Source organism: Siphateles boraxobius, unplaced genomic scaffold, assembly GCF_051911475.1.
Source record: "Siphateles boraxobius isolate OS27281-9 unplaced genomic scaffold, OSU_SipBor_1 130, whole genome shotgun sequence".
Taxonomy (NCBI): Eukaryota; Metazoa; Chordata; class Actinopteri; order Cypriniformes; family Leuciscidae; genus Siphateles; species Siphateles boraxobius.
Window position 1 is genome coordinate 41,681,623 of NW_027508734.1, and position 17,843 is coordinate 41,699,465.

Here is a 17,843-nt window from a genome sequence, read left to right on the forward strand (position 1 = left end):
AAATAAGATGGCTCTTGTGCTCTAATAGGGTGACAGAGCCTGCTGCTATGGGTAGCTAGCCCATAACTCATGGTGCATGGTGATGTCCCCTGCACCACTGCTCAGGGAAGTTGTTGAGCTGGCCCTGGTTGTGGATGGCTGCTGCATTTCCCCTTCTCCTGAGGTGCGCAACCTGGGCGTCATTCTGGACGCCACTCTATCTTTCCGGTCCCATATTAACAACATCACTAAGGTGGCCTTCTTCCACCTCAGAAACATCTCACGACTCCGGCCTTCACTCACAGATTCAGTAACTGAGACACTCATTCATGCCTTTGTCACCTCCCGTCTGGATTACTGCAATGGTGTCCTGTCAGGACTGCCCACCAAGGCCCTTAGCAGACTGCAGTATGCACAGAACTCTGCTGCCAGGATTCTAACCCACACAAAACCCTGGCAGCATATCACTCCTATCATCCAACAGTTACACTGGTTGCCAGTCAAGTCACGCATCACCTACAAGATCCTTCTGCTCACTTTCTGTGGACAGGGCTTTCTGTGCAATTGCTCCTACACTTTGGAACAGTCTACCATTCCACGTCCGCTCTGCCACAAAACATTTCTTTTTCACAAAGTCTTTTGACCCCTAATTCCTCCCTCAGCCCCACACACACACTTATGTTAAGCGACCTTGGGTTCCATGAAAGGCGCTATATAAGTCCAAGTTATTATTATTATTATTATTATTATTATTATTATTATTATTATTATTATTATTATTATTATTATTATAACAGCCCTTGTTGGGGTCTATTTCCTTCTCATGTTAGCTGTCTCTCCATGCTGTCAAACGGTTTTCCCTTGTCGTCAGCTGCACTTTCACAAGAGTCACCAGGTTTTCTTCCAAAGTTGATTGTGCATCAAATTGATTTTCTTTTATTTTCAGACCAAAAAACCTCAAGTAAACTTTCCCCCTCTAAACTTTAAAAAAAGCTTTACAATATTTTATCAGCACATTTTATTGCACTCTTTGTTACATTCCAAGTACTGTATGTGCATGGAGTGCATACTGTATGTATCTTTACTTTGGAGCAAATTACCTGGTATAAACAATCTTAAGTAGTTTGTCTTTTTTAGGAGAAGCATTTACATAATACTATAAATTCACTTAAAAAAAATAGAACAATCAAAATCTAATCATATTGAATGTTGTTGTGAATCAGATTGAATAAAATTTTGCTGTTCTGCTGTCTATCCGAAGATTCACACCAATAATATGTATCTATCTATCTATCTATCTATCTATCTATCTATCTATCTATCTATCTATCTATCTATCTATCTATCTATCTATCTATCTATCTATCTATCTCATCCATCCATCCATCCCTCCTTCCATTCCAACTTCCATCCCCCATCCATCCATCCATCCATCCATCCATCCAGCCAGCCAGCCAGCCATCCATCCATCCATCCAGCCATCCATCCATTACAATTTTCTTTATCTGGACATTTTTCTTCACACTTCCTTCATCCCTCTTCATCACAGTAATTATCAAGTCTTTTTCTCTTTCCTGTATTTATTAGTGTGAGTTATGAAGGCTTGCCCACTGCCATATGGGGAGAAAATGGTGGCTTTACTTCCGTTCTGGTGCTTTACGGCTCTGTGGAGAACGGCTCTCTTAATCAGCAGCCTCATCACTGCTCCTGGTTCTGTCGCACGTTCAGGCTATTAAAGCCTTGGGCTGATTACTGAGAGAATGTATTGCTGACACCCAGAGCTCAGTCTGTTACTATGTCTGAATGAAATTTCTGCCAGGATGAAATAAAGTAAGTGGTCCAAATTACCAAAATGCTCAGAAATCATCAAGGTGATCTCCAAAATGTGTGGTTTAATTATAAAAATCAGTTGGTAAGATTTTCTGTGGTGCTGAGGGAGACTGACGCTTGAATAAATCAAGGGATATATCTATTTGGAATCAAACTGCAGAGATCTCTCATACTAGGAGAACAATGCTCCTAACAGAGATTTAGTCGATGGTCACAAGGGGAGACCAGGGATGCTATCTCAGTGCAAACAGCTGTGAACCTAGCCGACCGATATCGGGTTGACTTCTGTAGCTTTGCATCACCTGTGAATCACAACAGTATTGGTGCAACCTGCTTTTTATCATAGCTCGAGCTCATTGTGGTAGCCTGCACATGAGCCTTCAAGGCCCATAGAGCAGCATGCCAAGCGTAAATTAAAATATCAGCCTCAAACAGAGGGAGCCAAGTGACAGGATTATGGTGAAAATGGCCACCCTCAAGTGAGAGAGTTGAACAATAAAAGAAATGAAAAGGAATCTCCTTCTGAGGGCTTGAAATGGATCAAAATTACCTACAATAAATCAAGCTGAAATATGTAGTATGAAAAAGAAAATGGGCTCAGAAAGATAATAATTATCAATAAAATGTTGGTTATATATTTATATTATTATAAATATTAGTGATACACCAATTTATTGACTGAGGGGTAAAATATGTTAAAAATATAGTTTATCCTTCTCATCATCTGTTGGTTATATTTGTCTATCATTATTTGTCTGTCAACTTCATTCCAAAAATCATATTGATACATTTAGATATACAGTAAAGCACCAAATACACCAATCAATAGTTTGGGATTGGTAAAGCATATATATATATATATATATATATATATATATATATATATATATATATATATATATATATATATATTGTAACACTTTAGTTTGGGGACCAATTCTCACTATTAAATTATTGCTTATTACTGTAGCTTGCATATTACTAGCATATTGGCTATAGTACTTATAAAGCACATATTGATGTCTTATACTGCATTACCATAGTCTACATCCCTTACTCCTAGCCCATACCTAATCTTAAACACCATAACAATAACCTTACTAACTAGTAATAAGCAGTAAATTAGGAGTTTGAGGCAAAATCCTTAGTTAAAGGAAGGGTAAGGAAAATTTTTATTAAGACTTTTTGTTATACTGGTTAAAACTCTCTTCACACCCTGATAACAATCAATAATAGAAGTAGTCTAAATATTAAAACATGTACATTTATCTTCTGTGGAAGTCTCAGGACCAAAAAATGTTTTCGTCCAATCATTGCATTCAGTCCGAATGCAATCATAAAATGTCCTATCTGTCTGTCAACCAATGTTTTTCTGTTTTTATATATTTTAAAATGTTATTATCCCTGTCTTCAGTGTCACATGATCCTTCCAAAATCATTTGAATATGCTGATTTGGTTCTCAAGAAACTGCTGTGTAATATGCTTTGTAGAAACCATGATCTTTTTTTTTCAGGATTCTTTGGTGAATAGAACTTTCAATAAAACAGCATTTTTTAACATTCTTAATGTCTTAACTGCCACTTTAATGCATCCTTGCTGTATAAAAGTATTAATTCTTATTGACTTGGACTGTAAATATGGAACAGACGTTATGAATAATAATATTTTTTACTTTTAAACTTATTTCAAGACAATTAAATATGAGTACAGTAATTAATTAACAGTGTTTAAAAACATGTGGCAGGAATAAAGGAAACAAACCAACACAAATTATCTATCTCTGCATCTCTAGTAATTACTTTACTTTAAGCCATAATGCATTATACAAATATTTCTAATGCAATAGTAAGGCTTTGTAATGCACCCTATAAGGCATTGTGTAATCTCATGAATAATTGTAACCACAGTTATAATTCTTATGTTTTAATTACATGTTTGACCCAACATTTGGATTTGTCCATATATGACCCAAAATTGGGTTGAAACAACCCATATTTTTTTTTGGAGTGAAAGTGTAATGTCCAAAGACATGTCAAACAACTAATTTCAGATTTAACCAGTAATCTCCTTAATATTATAATTCATTTTAACTTTGGTTACAGTTATTTATGAAAATATATGATGCATTATGCATTGTGAATACCTTTATAATGCATTTTAAAGGCTTTAAGTAAAGTGTTACCATTATTTTTAATTTAGTTTGATATAGCTTAAGGTATACCTTTTTGTCCTTCATGGCAAAGTATACAATTTTAATATTTGAAAGAAATATGCTAAAACTTAATTTCTACCTGTGACCGTTTGCAATCTGCTGGCTCAAATGGCCAGAACCATTTCAATCACTTCCAACCCTGTGGTCTCCGACCTCATCTGAGATACTAAGTGCTTTGAACAGCGAGCTAAAAGGTTGCTCGGATAGCATAAAATGCTCTGAAATTAACATCAAATGAGGCTTATGCTCTCATTGCACTCTTGGCCTCCATCCTGCATGCATTGCATATTTCTTTTCCCCCTTCATCGTGCATGTCTTGGTATGTAACACAAGACAAGAGGCTATGCAAATGATCACTGACAGCAGGTATTTGATATGCTAACTGCCTTAGATAAATAGTATTAGCTAGACTAGACGCTTTCCAGCATACATAAGATAGTTCTCTAAGCAGCGAGTCTATGAAATGTGGATGAGCAGCAGACCGGATCTCTTCTCAATGCTGACTTCGTTCCAAAAACCAGGATGGAAAACACTGGTCAAGACAAATGCATATAATTCAAATGTCATTGCTTAAGCTTTTGCCATCTCAGCATGGCTGCCCTGACACACTTTCCTCTGCATACAGATTCAAAGTTACTCTCAGCTCAGACCACAACAACTACATCCGAAAACACTTTTACGTCTCTCTCTATCCCATTTCTGTCTCTTCTCGCCTCTCCCTTGCGTACACGAATAAGTGAGTGGCCTTTGGATCTCAACTGTAGCCGGGTATGCTGCAAGCTAATGAAATGATGATCCCTACTAAGGAACGCTGTCAAAGCCCTTCATCTGCCGGATGTCAGGGTGGCTTTGAAGGTTGCATTGCGAGTTAAATTACACCCAGGGGCGGGCAGCAGTCTCCTTAGCGTTTACAAGAAATATTGAATGCCCTTTTAAATCTAAAAAATGCATTGCAAATGCACAGAGAGCACAAAGAGAGAGAAATCACTTAAATATTACCATCTAAAAGGTGTATAGAAACTTATTTTAACCTTTTGCAAGTGGAGATCGGCTGTAAAACATTTCAATATCACTTTATTGACCACTCAGCACTTTTCTTCAACTTTTTTTGTTGATGCAATATATTTAATTATTAAAAAATAAAACGCAGCCGATAATTGTTTTGGTGACACATTATACATTAAGGATTCATTAGTTAAAATAAGTTAACTAGTTAACATGTATTAAGAATACTATACTACTATCAAAATCAAAAGTTGTATTTGTTAAAATTAGTTAATGCACTGTGAACTAACATGGGCAACGAACAACTTAATTTTTATTAACTGACATTAATAAAGATTAATAACTACTGTAACAAATGTTTTTTTTTATTATTATTGTTAGTTAATGAATTTTTATTGTGTTACCATTATGTTCATGTAATGGCTGATAACTAATAAATGGCAAATATTAAAAGAATAAAAGAATACTGTAATGATCACCAGTGAGATTGCCCGGTATAACCATCAGAGGGCACTCCAACACGGACAATCACCACAGATCCACAAACTACATTTCCCATAATCCTTTGCCCAGACTAATCAGCCATGATCACATTCACATGCATGTCATTATCTTGTTAAGCTCACCCCATATAAGCCTGGTTTTCACACTGATTCCCTGCGAAGTCTTGTTTAGTGTTTGTACTACAATTCTGAGCGTGTTTGTGTCCTGATTACCTTGATTCTCTGCCTGTTCCTCTCGGATCCACTCCCTTTCCTCAGCCCTGTGATGTTATCGTGCCAAAATGGCCGCCACCGTTCATGAGCCCTCTGCCAAGTTGGCCACCGCCGTTCCAGGGTCTCGTCCCAAGATGGCCGCCACCGTTCCAGAGTCTCGTCCCAAGATGGCAGCCGCCGTTCCAGAGTCTTGTCCCAAGATGGCCGCCACCGTTCCAGAGTCTCATCGCAAGATGTCCACTTCCACGCCTGTTACTTCGGAAAAGATGACCGCTTCCATGCCTGTGTCTTCGGACAAGATGGCCGGCTCCACGCCTGTGTCAGCAGACAAGATGGTCGACTCTACGTCTGTGTCTTTGGACAAGATGGCAGCCTCTACACCTGTGTCTTCAGACAAGATGGCAGCCTCTACGCCTGTGTCTTCAGACAAGATGGCAGCTTCTACGCCTGTGTCTTCGGACAAAATGGAAGCATCTATTACTTTGTCTTCGAACAACATGGCAGCCTCTACGCCTGTGTCTTTGCACAAGATGGCCATCTCTGAGCCTGACCAGCCGGCACCTCCCTGGCTCCCTGAACTGTCGGATCCACCCTGGCCCCTTGAATCGACGCCGCCCCTCCCTGGCCCCTGAACTGTCGGCACCTGCCCCTGGACGCCTGCTCTGCCCCGGCCACCTGCCAGGCCTGCTCCGTACTGGACGCCTGCTCCACCCTGGACGCCTGCTCTGCCTCAGTCTCCAGGCCCTGTTCCGCTCCATGAGCCTGGTCCTCCATCCCGCTACCGGGTCCGCCTCTGCTCTAGCTCCCTCCTGGACAATTTTAGGAGCGTCTGGAAGCCGCTCCTTTGAGGGGGGGGCTATGTAACTATCACCAGTGAGAGTGCCCGGGATAACCATCAGAGGGCACTCCAACCGGACAATCACCACACATCCACAAACTAGATTTCCCATAATCCTTTGCCCAGACTAATCAGCCATGATCACATTCACCTGTATGTCATTACCTTGATTAGCTCACCCCGTATAAGCCTGGTTTTCACACTCATTCCCTGCTAAGTCTTGTTAAGTGTTTGTACTACAATTCTGAGCGTGTTTGTCCCGTTTCTCCTGTGTCCTGGTTACCTTTATTCTCTGCATGTTCCCTCTCCTTGCCTCAGCCCTTTTCTGTTATTGTTTTACATCTTTGGATTACCCTGTTCAGCAAAACTGTATTTGGATCCTCAACCTTCGTGTCTCAGAGCAGTTTGTGACATACACTTCTTTGTCTAAAAATAAATGAAAAATGTAACTGTTAATATTACAGTATTAATAAACTGTCAAATATTAAAAGTGAATTTAGGCATTTAGGTACATGGTTATCATTTACAAAATGAAACAAAAAATGTGGTTATTATTAAAACCCAAGCTAAAACAAATTTAAAAAATGTGTTAACTGAAATAAATCTGATATAAAACATTATTATTTTAAGAAGAAAAACTAAATGGAAATTAGAATGGTTGCCTTGAAAACTAACTGAAATTAAAAGTTGAAACTAAAAAAAATTATCAAAAATCTGGAAATGAAAAACTAAAACGGAACTAAAACTGAAATAAAAAATAAATTAAACCTGAATACTAATACAAAATATAATAAAAATGACAAAAGCACATAATACATTTTTTTAATTGAAAATATAGAAATAAAAGCTGATTCAAAACATTAAAGGGTTAGTCTTTAGGCCACACTTCCGCCGGAACTAGACTTGCCTACGGCAGTTACCAGAAGCCAGTTATTAGTTTATAAACTTACAAGTATAGATATTTACATCATTTCGCTTTAGAAGGCTTTTATTAACCCCCTGGAGTCGGATGGATTACTTTCATGATTGATGGATGCACTTTTTGAGCTTCAAAATCCAAGTTATCATTCATTCCCATTATAAAGCTTGGAAGAGCCTATATATATATATATATATATATATATATATATATATATATATATATATATATATATATATATATATATAGAGAGAGAGAGAGAGAGAGATATAGGGTGACCAGACGTCCCGTTTTTTTCCGGGACAGCCCCGTATTTCCACTCTAATTTTAGTGTCCCGACTTATTCTGAAAAAATCATGTTTTGTCCCTTATTTCATCGTTAATATATATATATATATTTTTTTATATATAATAGGTTTCGTTTCCGAAAGGCTAAGTGAATATATATGTTGCGTTCAAACCGTGTTGCGCGCATGACAGAGAGGGAGAGACCTTGTGTGTGTGTGCTAGTGTGCCTAATGAAGCGCATGTAAGACGCATTAATAGAGGGAATGCATTAACGTCACTTTCCCGCCGGAACACGCCCCCTCAGCCGGACTGAGTGGCAGAAGAGCACCTGCGTGACTGGATTTAATAGGGGAAACTGCGAAAACGCAAGTAAAACAAACGATTATCAGTTTAAACTAAAGATTGGACTCAATATAGTGTTCCTTACAACTTACTAAAGATCCAGTGATCCATGGATATTAACATGCAGCCAGGAATCGTGTTTCCTCACATTTATATGTGCCTGATTTTGACACCGGGGAAATGCATACAGCAAATTTGCCTGTGAATGCTTTATATAAATACAAAATAGGCAGGTCTAAATCCAGATGATCACTTATCAATGTTATATATATATCATCATATCGTCTAGAGACTTAAAACTTGTATAGTTTTTTGTCAGTGTTTATTTAAAAATGTCAAATTATACAGAATATACAGTGGCAAATATTTGATTGATGAGTTGTCACTGCAATATATAACAATACAATATATAGAGAATGATTTTACCACTAAATTCAGCATATTGACACAAAAATGATAACTGCAAATCCACCTTTCCCTGCCTGGAGTCCACTTGTTTCTATGAATTGTAGCGATCTATTTGTTTCTCTGTTCTGTAGCTTTAGGTAGTCTGTAAAAATATTCCTCATATTTCTTGTCAAATCTAGTTGTACAGTCAGTCTCAAAGCTCTTTCCCGTTTTAGACGCGTTTTGTGTGTTTTTCCGCAGCATTCACACAGAAAACCAATGCTGCCGCTCAGTCTTTTTGCCACTTGTGGGCGTAACTGCAGTCACTCCGGCCAACGGTGACGTCACGTGCATTCCCTCTATACGCATGCGTTCTGTATCTGTCCCGTATTCCACTCCGAGAAATCTGGTCACCCTATATATATATATATATATATTTATTTATTTATATTTATATATTTTTTTATAAATCCTATTGTGTGTTTGGCTGAAAGTAAAAAGACATAAAGACCTAGGATGGCTTCAGAGGGAGTAAATTATGGGATAATTTTCATTTTGTGGGTGAACTAACCCTTTATTAAAGCAATACTAAAATAGCACTGAAATAAAAATGTATTTCAGTATTATCAAAATGTTTATTTTGAGATTTGCAAAAGATTACATGCACCAGAGTTATAAAGTTTAAAACAAAAAAATGTTTTTAAAGATATGAGTGTTAGATGATGGCAAATGTAAATATATTAATGGAAATGAGAATGCACAATCAAATATCCAATATTGGCAGATACATATCTAATATTTACCAATACTGATGAAAACAAAATCTCTGATATTTGTATAGTGCTGATGTATTGTACAGCATATGTGAAACGTTAGCTACTACATCAATGCAAATCACTGCACAGCACCCTTAGAGATCCATTGATAACGTGTTCTGTTATTGTTTATATGTCAGGGACTGTGTCGTTTTGTGAATGATTGCACTTGATGAACACTTCAAATGTGTTGAACAACTCTTCAGATTCAGTTACAGAACAAAACTGCTCCGGTTTCAGATGTGAAGACAAAGTTCATGACAGATGGAATCAGACCTAACCAAAAGATCAAGTCAGGCCACGGTCCTCCCTGGTGTTGTAATTAGAACTCTCCACCCACTTCACTCCACTCAGTCCTCTTCAACGAACTCAACGGGAGCAGAGCCACTGGCCTGCATCTGCTCTGCAGTGAAATGTAACCTCCAAACCACCACGACAATTCAAGCACATGAGTGATCCTTAACCAACCAAACCAATATATAGCATTTCTGAAGGAAGGGCATGCCATCTCTAACATGGCAGATGGTTACTGCTCTGTGGGTTTTGTCCTTTTGAATAAAAGATTGATATTACAGTGCATGTCTATAGTTCCCTTTCGTTGTCACGCCGAGTTACGTCGGATGACGACGAATGGTGTTCCGCTTAGAAAGCCTATCAACTTTGAGTATTACAAAATGAGCCAATAGCAAAGAAATGCCATGGGTCTGCGGAATTTGCATAGCGTATCTCCGCTCTACCTCGTGGGTATAAAAGGAGGACGCCGGCAACATGCAGATATGTTCCCTTTCGTTGTCACTCCGAGTTACGTCGGATGACGACGAATGGGGTTTCGCTTAGAAAGCCTATCAACTTCGAGTATTACAAAACGAGCCAATGGCAAAGAAATGCCATGGGTCTGCGGAATTTGCATGGCGTAACTCCGCCCCACCTCGTGGGTATAAAAGGAGGAAGCCGGCAGCAAGCAGATATGTTTTCGCTTCGGAGCCAAGTGTATTCTTCTCTCCACAAGCCATCTCTGAATTGTCAGCTTTACAAACGAGTACCTCGAGTGTTGGTGTGACGGCGATCTACGGCGAGAGCGTGCTTCCTGCTGATCTGTTGCAGTGGTCTGCCAGTCGGTGCGTTTCTCCCCGGGTGCTTCAACACTTGAGTTTTCTCTCACTAAAAGAGCTTACACGTGGCACGTCTTTTTAAAGACGGCTCGCCCGTGCATTTCTGGTTGCAGCGGACTGGTATCGGACTCTGATGGGCACGAGCGCTGTCTCGTGTGTTTGGGCTTTGATCATGCTTGAACAGCGCTCGTGGGTGACTCATGTTCTCGCTGGGAACGTGATCATCGCGTCATATATAGGTCGAGACTCGGTGAACTCGCAAGAGTGAGAGTCCCCTCATCCACCCCCCGATCTTCGGCTGGTGGCCAGGGTGACCTGAGGGTTACGGTCTGGATCTAGGCGCCGACTATGTGTCCGTGACCCCAGCCCCCCTCTTCAATGACGGTGCCCGCTAGTGAACTGCTGATTCCCGCGAGTCTACCCTCTGGTGGCCCGCGTGTTTCAGTTGAAGCTACAGAGGAAGATGCCATGTCTGTTGCAGCATCACTAGGTGGGTTTGAGTCTTCTGGAAGTGAGGGTTCGTCACAGCTGCCACCTTCCGGTGTGCATACGGCTGTGCCTGAGTCTGATCCGGAGATGACGACCATGCTTTCCTGGGACGATGGGTTTTGGGTAAGGCCGCCGACCCTCGTCCACGGCAAACCCCAATACCTCTCTTCCCGGACGTGCATGATGAGATCTCGAAGTCCAAGAAGACCCCCTTGTCTTCTCGGGACCGCTCGCTGATCTCATCCGCCTTTCCTCCCCTCGATGGGGCCGCTGCCCATGGGTACACTGGGGTTCCCCCGGCTGAACGCTCTGTTGCGATGCTATGTGTCCTCAGAGTGCTTCTTCTCGGCGCAATCCTAAGCACCCGCCCGTGGCCTGTAGTTTTTCGTCTACGCTTGTGGCGAGATCCTATAGCGCCACGGGACTGGCAGCCGCCTCACTGCATGCCATGGTCATTCTGCTGGTCCACCTGACCCAGATGCTCATGGACCTGCACGAGGGCGGGACTGACCCAGGGCTCTTCACTGAGCTGCGCGCCGCCACTGACCTTGCTCTCTGAGCGACGAAAGTGGCCGTACGCTCCCTGGGTCAGGTGATGCTCACCAGTCTGTGGCTGAACCTGTCTGATGTGCTGGATGTCGCGCGGACCCGTCTGTCCGACATTCCCATATCCCAGGTCGGCCTCTTCGGCGGTGCGGTTGAGGGCTTGCCCAACAGCTCTCAGCCGCCCATGAGCAGAGTGAGGTTGATTCTGTCCCGACGGCCCCGCCGTCCGCTCAGATCCCTCGTCTGCCCACCGCCGAAGGCGCCCTCCCGCGGCTCCCACCCCGCCCGTTCACGGGCCGGCTCTGGGGGCCGCGGGCGGACGCCACAGCCCTCTCCAGCCCCGCCCCCCGCTACACGCCGGGTTAAGCGGCGCTCGTGAGACGGGTACCTCGGCGATGGAGCAGACTGAGGTTGATTCTGTCCCGACGGCCCCGCCGTCCGCTCAGATCCCTCAGTCTGCCCACTGCCGAGGGCGCCCCCCCGCGGCTCCCACCCCGCCCGTTCACCCGGGTCGGCTCTGGAGGCCGCGGTCGGACGCCACAGTCCTCTCCAGCCCCGCACCCCGCTACACGCCGGGTTAAGCGGCGCTCTTGAGTTGGGCTCCTTAGAGATGGGACTCAGTTCTTTCCAGGAGTTGGTAGCAGGACCACTCCTTTCCCCGGGGAGGGCCGGGGAAGAATCCTTATTCTCCAAAGAGCTGATTCTCCCGTCTCTGAGCACAGAGTTCTCGGACGTCACAGAGCGCCGCCCACAAGCCGTGCTCTCCTCGTCCCCCTCTGTCCCAGAGGTGGTTGACATGGCGTGCCGTCCACGGACCGCTTCGCCGCTGTCCCCCTCTGTCGCCAGACCCCTGGCAGAGCAGGCCCCCGCGGGACGACCAGCCTGGTCCTCCCCTGGCCCCCTCTGCCAGGGCGCGGTTGCTAACTGTGCCCCCTCTCCGGGCCGCTATGCCGTCCACATCTGGGCCAGTTACTCCGCTTCGCTGCCCCTCCGGGGGGACGCCTGTGGCTCGCATGATCCCGTTGGTTCAGTTCCTGGGAGCCTGGCTAGAGCTTCCCCGTCTGTCCCACTGGATCGTGCGTACCGTCAGGCTCGGCTATGCGATTCAGTTCGCACGGTCTCCTCCCCGCTTCAGGGGAGTCCGCTCCACTTTGGTCGGTGGCAATGCCCCTATCATGAGAGCAGAGATTGCCACCCTGCTGGCGATGGGTGCAATCGAGACTGTCCCTCCAGCCGAGATGAGGTCCGGCTTCTACAGCCCCTACTTCATTGTCCCCAAGATAACCGGTGGGTTACGGCCAATCCTGGACTTGCGCGTGCTGAACCGCTCCCTTCACAGGATGCCGTTCAAGATGCTCACCGCCAAACGCGTTTTCGAATGCATACGGCCCCAGGATTGGTTTGCAGCGATCGACCTGAAGGACGCCTACTTTCATGTCTCCATTCTTCCTCGACACAGACCGTTCCTCCGGTTTGCTTTCGAGGGGCAGGCATACCAGTACGCGGTTCTCCCTTTCGGGCTAGCCCTGTCTCCTCGCATCTTCACGAAGGTCGTCGAGGCGGCCCTTGTTCCCCTTCGAGAGCAAGGGGTTCGCATCCTGAGTTATATCGACGACTGGCTGATCCTAGCTCACTCTCGAGATCAGGTTTGCGAACACAGGGACCTAGTGCTCCGGCACCGAGCCCGTCTGGGCCTTCGGGTCAACTGGGAGAAGAGCAAACTTTGCCCCGTGCAGAGGATCTCTTTTCTCGGTATGGACATCGACTCGGTCGCCATGTCCGCGCAGCTTACGAGCGAGCGTGCGCAGTCACTGCTGACTTGCCTAAGACAATTCGAGGGCAAGAGTGCGGTTCCACTGAAACTTTTTCAGAGGCTCCTGGGGCATATGGCATCTGCAGCCGCGGTCACGCCGCTCGGATTGCTTCTTATGAGACCGCTTCAGCTTTGGCTTCGCGACCGAGTCCCGAGGTGGGCATGGCAACACGGCACGTTCCGAGTACCAGTTACTCCGACCTGCCGTCAGTTCTTCACCCCGTGGTCGAACCTCGATTTTCTCAGGGCCGGTGTCCCCCTGGCACGAGCTTCCCGGCATGTTGTTGTCTCAACAGATGCCTCCACCACGGGCTGGGGCGCCATGTGCAATGGACATGCTGCTGCGGGCTCCTGGACAGGACCCCAGCGGCTGTGGCATGTCAATTGCCTCGAGTTGTTGGCAGTACGCCTTGCCCTGCACCGCTTCCGGGCGTTGCTCAGGGGTCAACACGTACTAGTCCGCTCAGACAATACCGCCACTGTAGCGTACATCAACCATCAAGGTGGTCTACGCTCCCGCCGTATGTCACAACTCGCTCGCCACCTCCTCCTATGGAGTCAGAAGCATCTGAGGTCGCTTCGAGCCATCTTCATTCCCGGAGCGCTGAACTGTGCAGCCGACGAGCTCTCACGGCTTCAGCCCCTCCCTGGAGAATGGCGACTCCATCCCCAGTCGGTTCAGCTGATTTGGGACCAGTTCGGGGACGCGCAGATAGATCTGTTTGCCTCTCACGACTCGACCCATTGCGCCCAGTTCTATTCCCTGACCGAGGGCACGCTCGGCACGGATGCTCTGGCGCACAGCTGGCCGCAGGGCCGCAAGTATGCGTTTCCCCCAGTGAGCCTTCTTGCGCACACTTTGCGCAAGGTCAGGGAGGACGAGGAGCAGGTCATTCTGGTTGCCCCTTACTGGCCCAACCAGACCTGGTTCCCCGAACTAGTACTCCTCGCGACAGCACCTCCCTGGCCGATCCCTCTGAGGAAGAACCTTCTTTCTCAGGGACGGGGCACCCTATGGCACCCTCGTCCCGATCTTTGGAACCTCCACGTGTGGCTCCTGGATGGGACGAGGCAGGTTTGAGTACCCTACCACCAGCGGTGGTGGCTACCATCACTTCCGCTAGAGCGTCGTGAGACACGTCTATGCGTTGAAGTGGAACCTCTTCGTCAACTGGTGCTCTTCTCACCGAGAAGACCCCCGGAGATGCTCGATCAGTGTTTTGCTTTCCTTCCTTCAACAGGGGCTGGAGCGAAGGCTGTCTCCCTCCACCCTGAAGGTCTATGTTGCCGCCATTGCCGCACATCATGACCTCATCGAAGGTAAGTCGGTAGGGAAGCACGACCTGATCATCAGGTTCCTGAGAGGAGCGAGGAGACTAAATCCTCCTCGTCCTCCTCTCGTTCCCTCTTGGGACCTCTCAGTGGTTCTAACTGCCCTGGAGAGTGCTCCCTTTGAGCCCCTGCAATCAGTCGAGCTTAAGTTCCTGTCTATGAAGACAGCGCTCCTGGTTGCACTGGCCTCCATCAAGAGGGTTGGGGACCTGCACGCATTCTCCGTTGACGAAGCGTGCCTGGAATTTGGGCCGGCTTCCTCTCACGTGATCCTGAGACCCCGGCCTGGATATGTGCCCAAGGTTCCTACCACTCCCTTTCGGGACCAGGTGGTGAACCTGCAAGCGCTGCCCTCGGAGGAGGCAGACCCAGCTTTGGCACTGCTCTGTCCAGTACGCGCTCTCCGCGCCTATGTAGACAGAACGCAGTGTTTCAGGACCTCAGACCAGCTCTTGTCTGTTATGGTGGGAAGCTGAAGGGAAAGGCTCTCTCCAAGCAAAGGTTGTCTCACTGGATAGTGGACACCATTGCTGGCTTACCAGCAGCAAGGTCGACCGTGCCCCCTTGGTGTGACTGCCCACTCCACCCGGAGTGTGGCGTCCTCTTGGGCTCTAGCGCATGGCGCCTCGCTAACAGACATCTGCAGAGCTGCAGGCTGGGCGACACCTAACACATTCGCCAGATTCTATAATCTCCGAGTGGAGCCTGTGTCCTCTCGTGTACTCGCTTCAACCAGCTAGTACCGGACCCGCTCAGGTGTCTTCGCTTGCTCGCCATTCCACTCCACGGACTGGATACGTGCGATATTTTCCTCAGGTGAGCTTCTCCGAAAGCCCTGAGCTCCTCCAGCACTCCTGACGTCGGCGCCAGTGTCTATTGCCTGTGCGTCGGCTAGGTGCCTCCCGTGTGCATGGTCCCTCCTCTGAGCGACCCCCACATGTGTATTTCCACTGTAAGCCTCTCTGAGCGTGTGTCTTTCCCTTGGCAAGCCATCTTGCCACCCCTGGGGTTGAAATATTCCACCTGCGGCTGGACACCCCAGTGTTTTCCATATGCTTCCTTCGGGTCATATGTGTATTCTCTAAGTCCCCCCCCTCCGGGCTGGCATTAATTGCATACTTCCCCTAAGCTTGGGATATGCTTCCCAGTGTACCTTGGTATTCCTGTGTTATATGGAGTCCTTTGTCCAGGCTGACAGGGATCTCGATTTACGCAGGGCACTGGAAGACAGCTGAGAAGGTGGCGTGATTAGACTGGTAACCCCATTCGTCGTCATCCGACGTAACTCGGAGTGACAACGAAAGGGAACGTCTACGGTTACGTATGTAACCCTCGTTCCCTGAGTAGGGAACGGAGACGTTACGTCTGCCTGCCACTTTCCGCTGTACCGCGGGGATCGCCTGAGCTCAGTCTTGGCTCCTCAGCGAAGAAACATATCTGCTTGCTGCCGGCTTCCTCCTTTTATACCCACGAGGTGGGGCGGAGTTACGCCATGCAAATTCCGCAGACCCATGGCATTTCTTTGCCATTGGCTCGTTTTGTAATACTCGAAGTTGATAGGCTTTCTAAGCGAAACCCCATTCGTCGTCATCCGACGTAACGTCTCCGTTCCCTACTCAGGGAACGAGGGTTACATACGTAACCGTAGACGTTTTCGCTTCGGAGCCAAGTTAATCCTTCGTTCCACAAGCCATCTCTGAACTGTCAGCTTTACAGACGAGCGAGATTCTCTGGTGTTGGTGTGACGCGATCTCCCGGGGAGTGCGCGCTTCCTGCCTATCTGTGCAGTGGTTTGCTAGTGAGTGTGTTTCAGGGGAGTCCGCTCCACTTTGGTCGGTGGCAATGCCCCTATCATGAGAGCGGAGGTTGCCACCCTGCTGGCGAAGGGTGCGATCGAGACTGTCCCTCCAGCCGAAATGAGGTCCGGCTTCTACAGCCTGTACTTCATTGTCCCGAAGAAAACCGGTGGGTTAAGGCCAATCCTGGACCTGTGCGTGCTGAACCGCTCCCTTCACAGGCTGCCGTTCAAGATGCTCACTGCCAAGCGCATTTTCGAATGTGTACGGCCCCAGGATTGGTTTGCAGCGATCGACCTGAAGGACGCCTACTTTCATGTTTCCATTCTCCCTCGTTACAGACCGTCCCTTCGGTTTGCTTTCGAGGGGCAGGCATATCAGTACGCGGTTCTCCCGTTCGGGCTAGCCCTGTCTCCTCGCGTCTTCACGAAGGTCGTCGAGGCAGCCCTTGTTCCCCTCCGGGAACACGGGGTTCGCATCCTGAACGACTGGTTGATCCTAGCTCACTCTCGAGATCAGGTTTGCGAACACAGGGATCTAGTGCTCCGGCATTTTGCCCGTCTGGGCCTTCAGGTCAACTGGGAGAAGAGAAAACTCTGCCCCGTGCAGAGGATCTCTTTTCTCGGTATGGAAATCGACTCGTTCGCCATGTCTGCGAAGCTTACGAGCGAGCGCGCACAGTCACTGCTGACTTGCCTGAGACAGTTTGAGGGCAAGAGTGCGGTTCCACTGAAACTTTTTCAGAGGCTCCTGGGGCATATGGCATCTGCAGCCACGGCAACACCGCTCGAATTGCTTCATATGAGACCGCTTCAGCTTTGGCTTCGCGACCAAGTCCTGAGGTGGGCATGGCAACACGGCACCTTCCGAGCACTAGTTACTCCGACCTGCCGTCAGACCTTCACCCCGTGGTCGAACCTCAGTTTTCTACTGGCCGGAGTGCCTCTGGAACGAGCTTCGCGGGATGTTGATGTCTCCTCCACGGGCTGGGGCGCCATGTGCAATGGATGTGCTGCCGCGGGCTCCTGGACAGGACCCCAGCGCCTATGGCACATCAACTGCCTCGAGTTGCTGGCTGTACGTTTTGCTCTGCGCCGCTTCCGGGCCGTGCTCAAGGGCCAACACGTACTAGTCCGATCAGACAATATCGCGACTGTAGTGTACATCAACCGCCAAGGTGGTCTACGCTCCCGCCGTTTGTCGCAACTCCCCCGCCACCTCCTCTTATGGAGTCAGAAGCATCTGATGTCACTTCGTGCCATTTATATCCCCGGAGCTCTGAACTGTGTAGCCGACGAGCTCTCACGGTTTCAGCTCCTCCCGGGGGAATGGCAGCTCCATCCCTGGTCGGTTCAGCTGATTTGGGACCAGTTCGGGGACACACAGATAGATCTGTTTGCTTCTCACGACTCGACCCATTGTG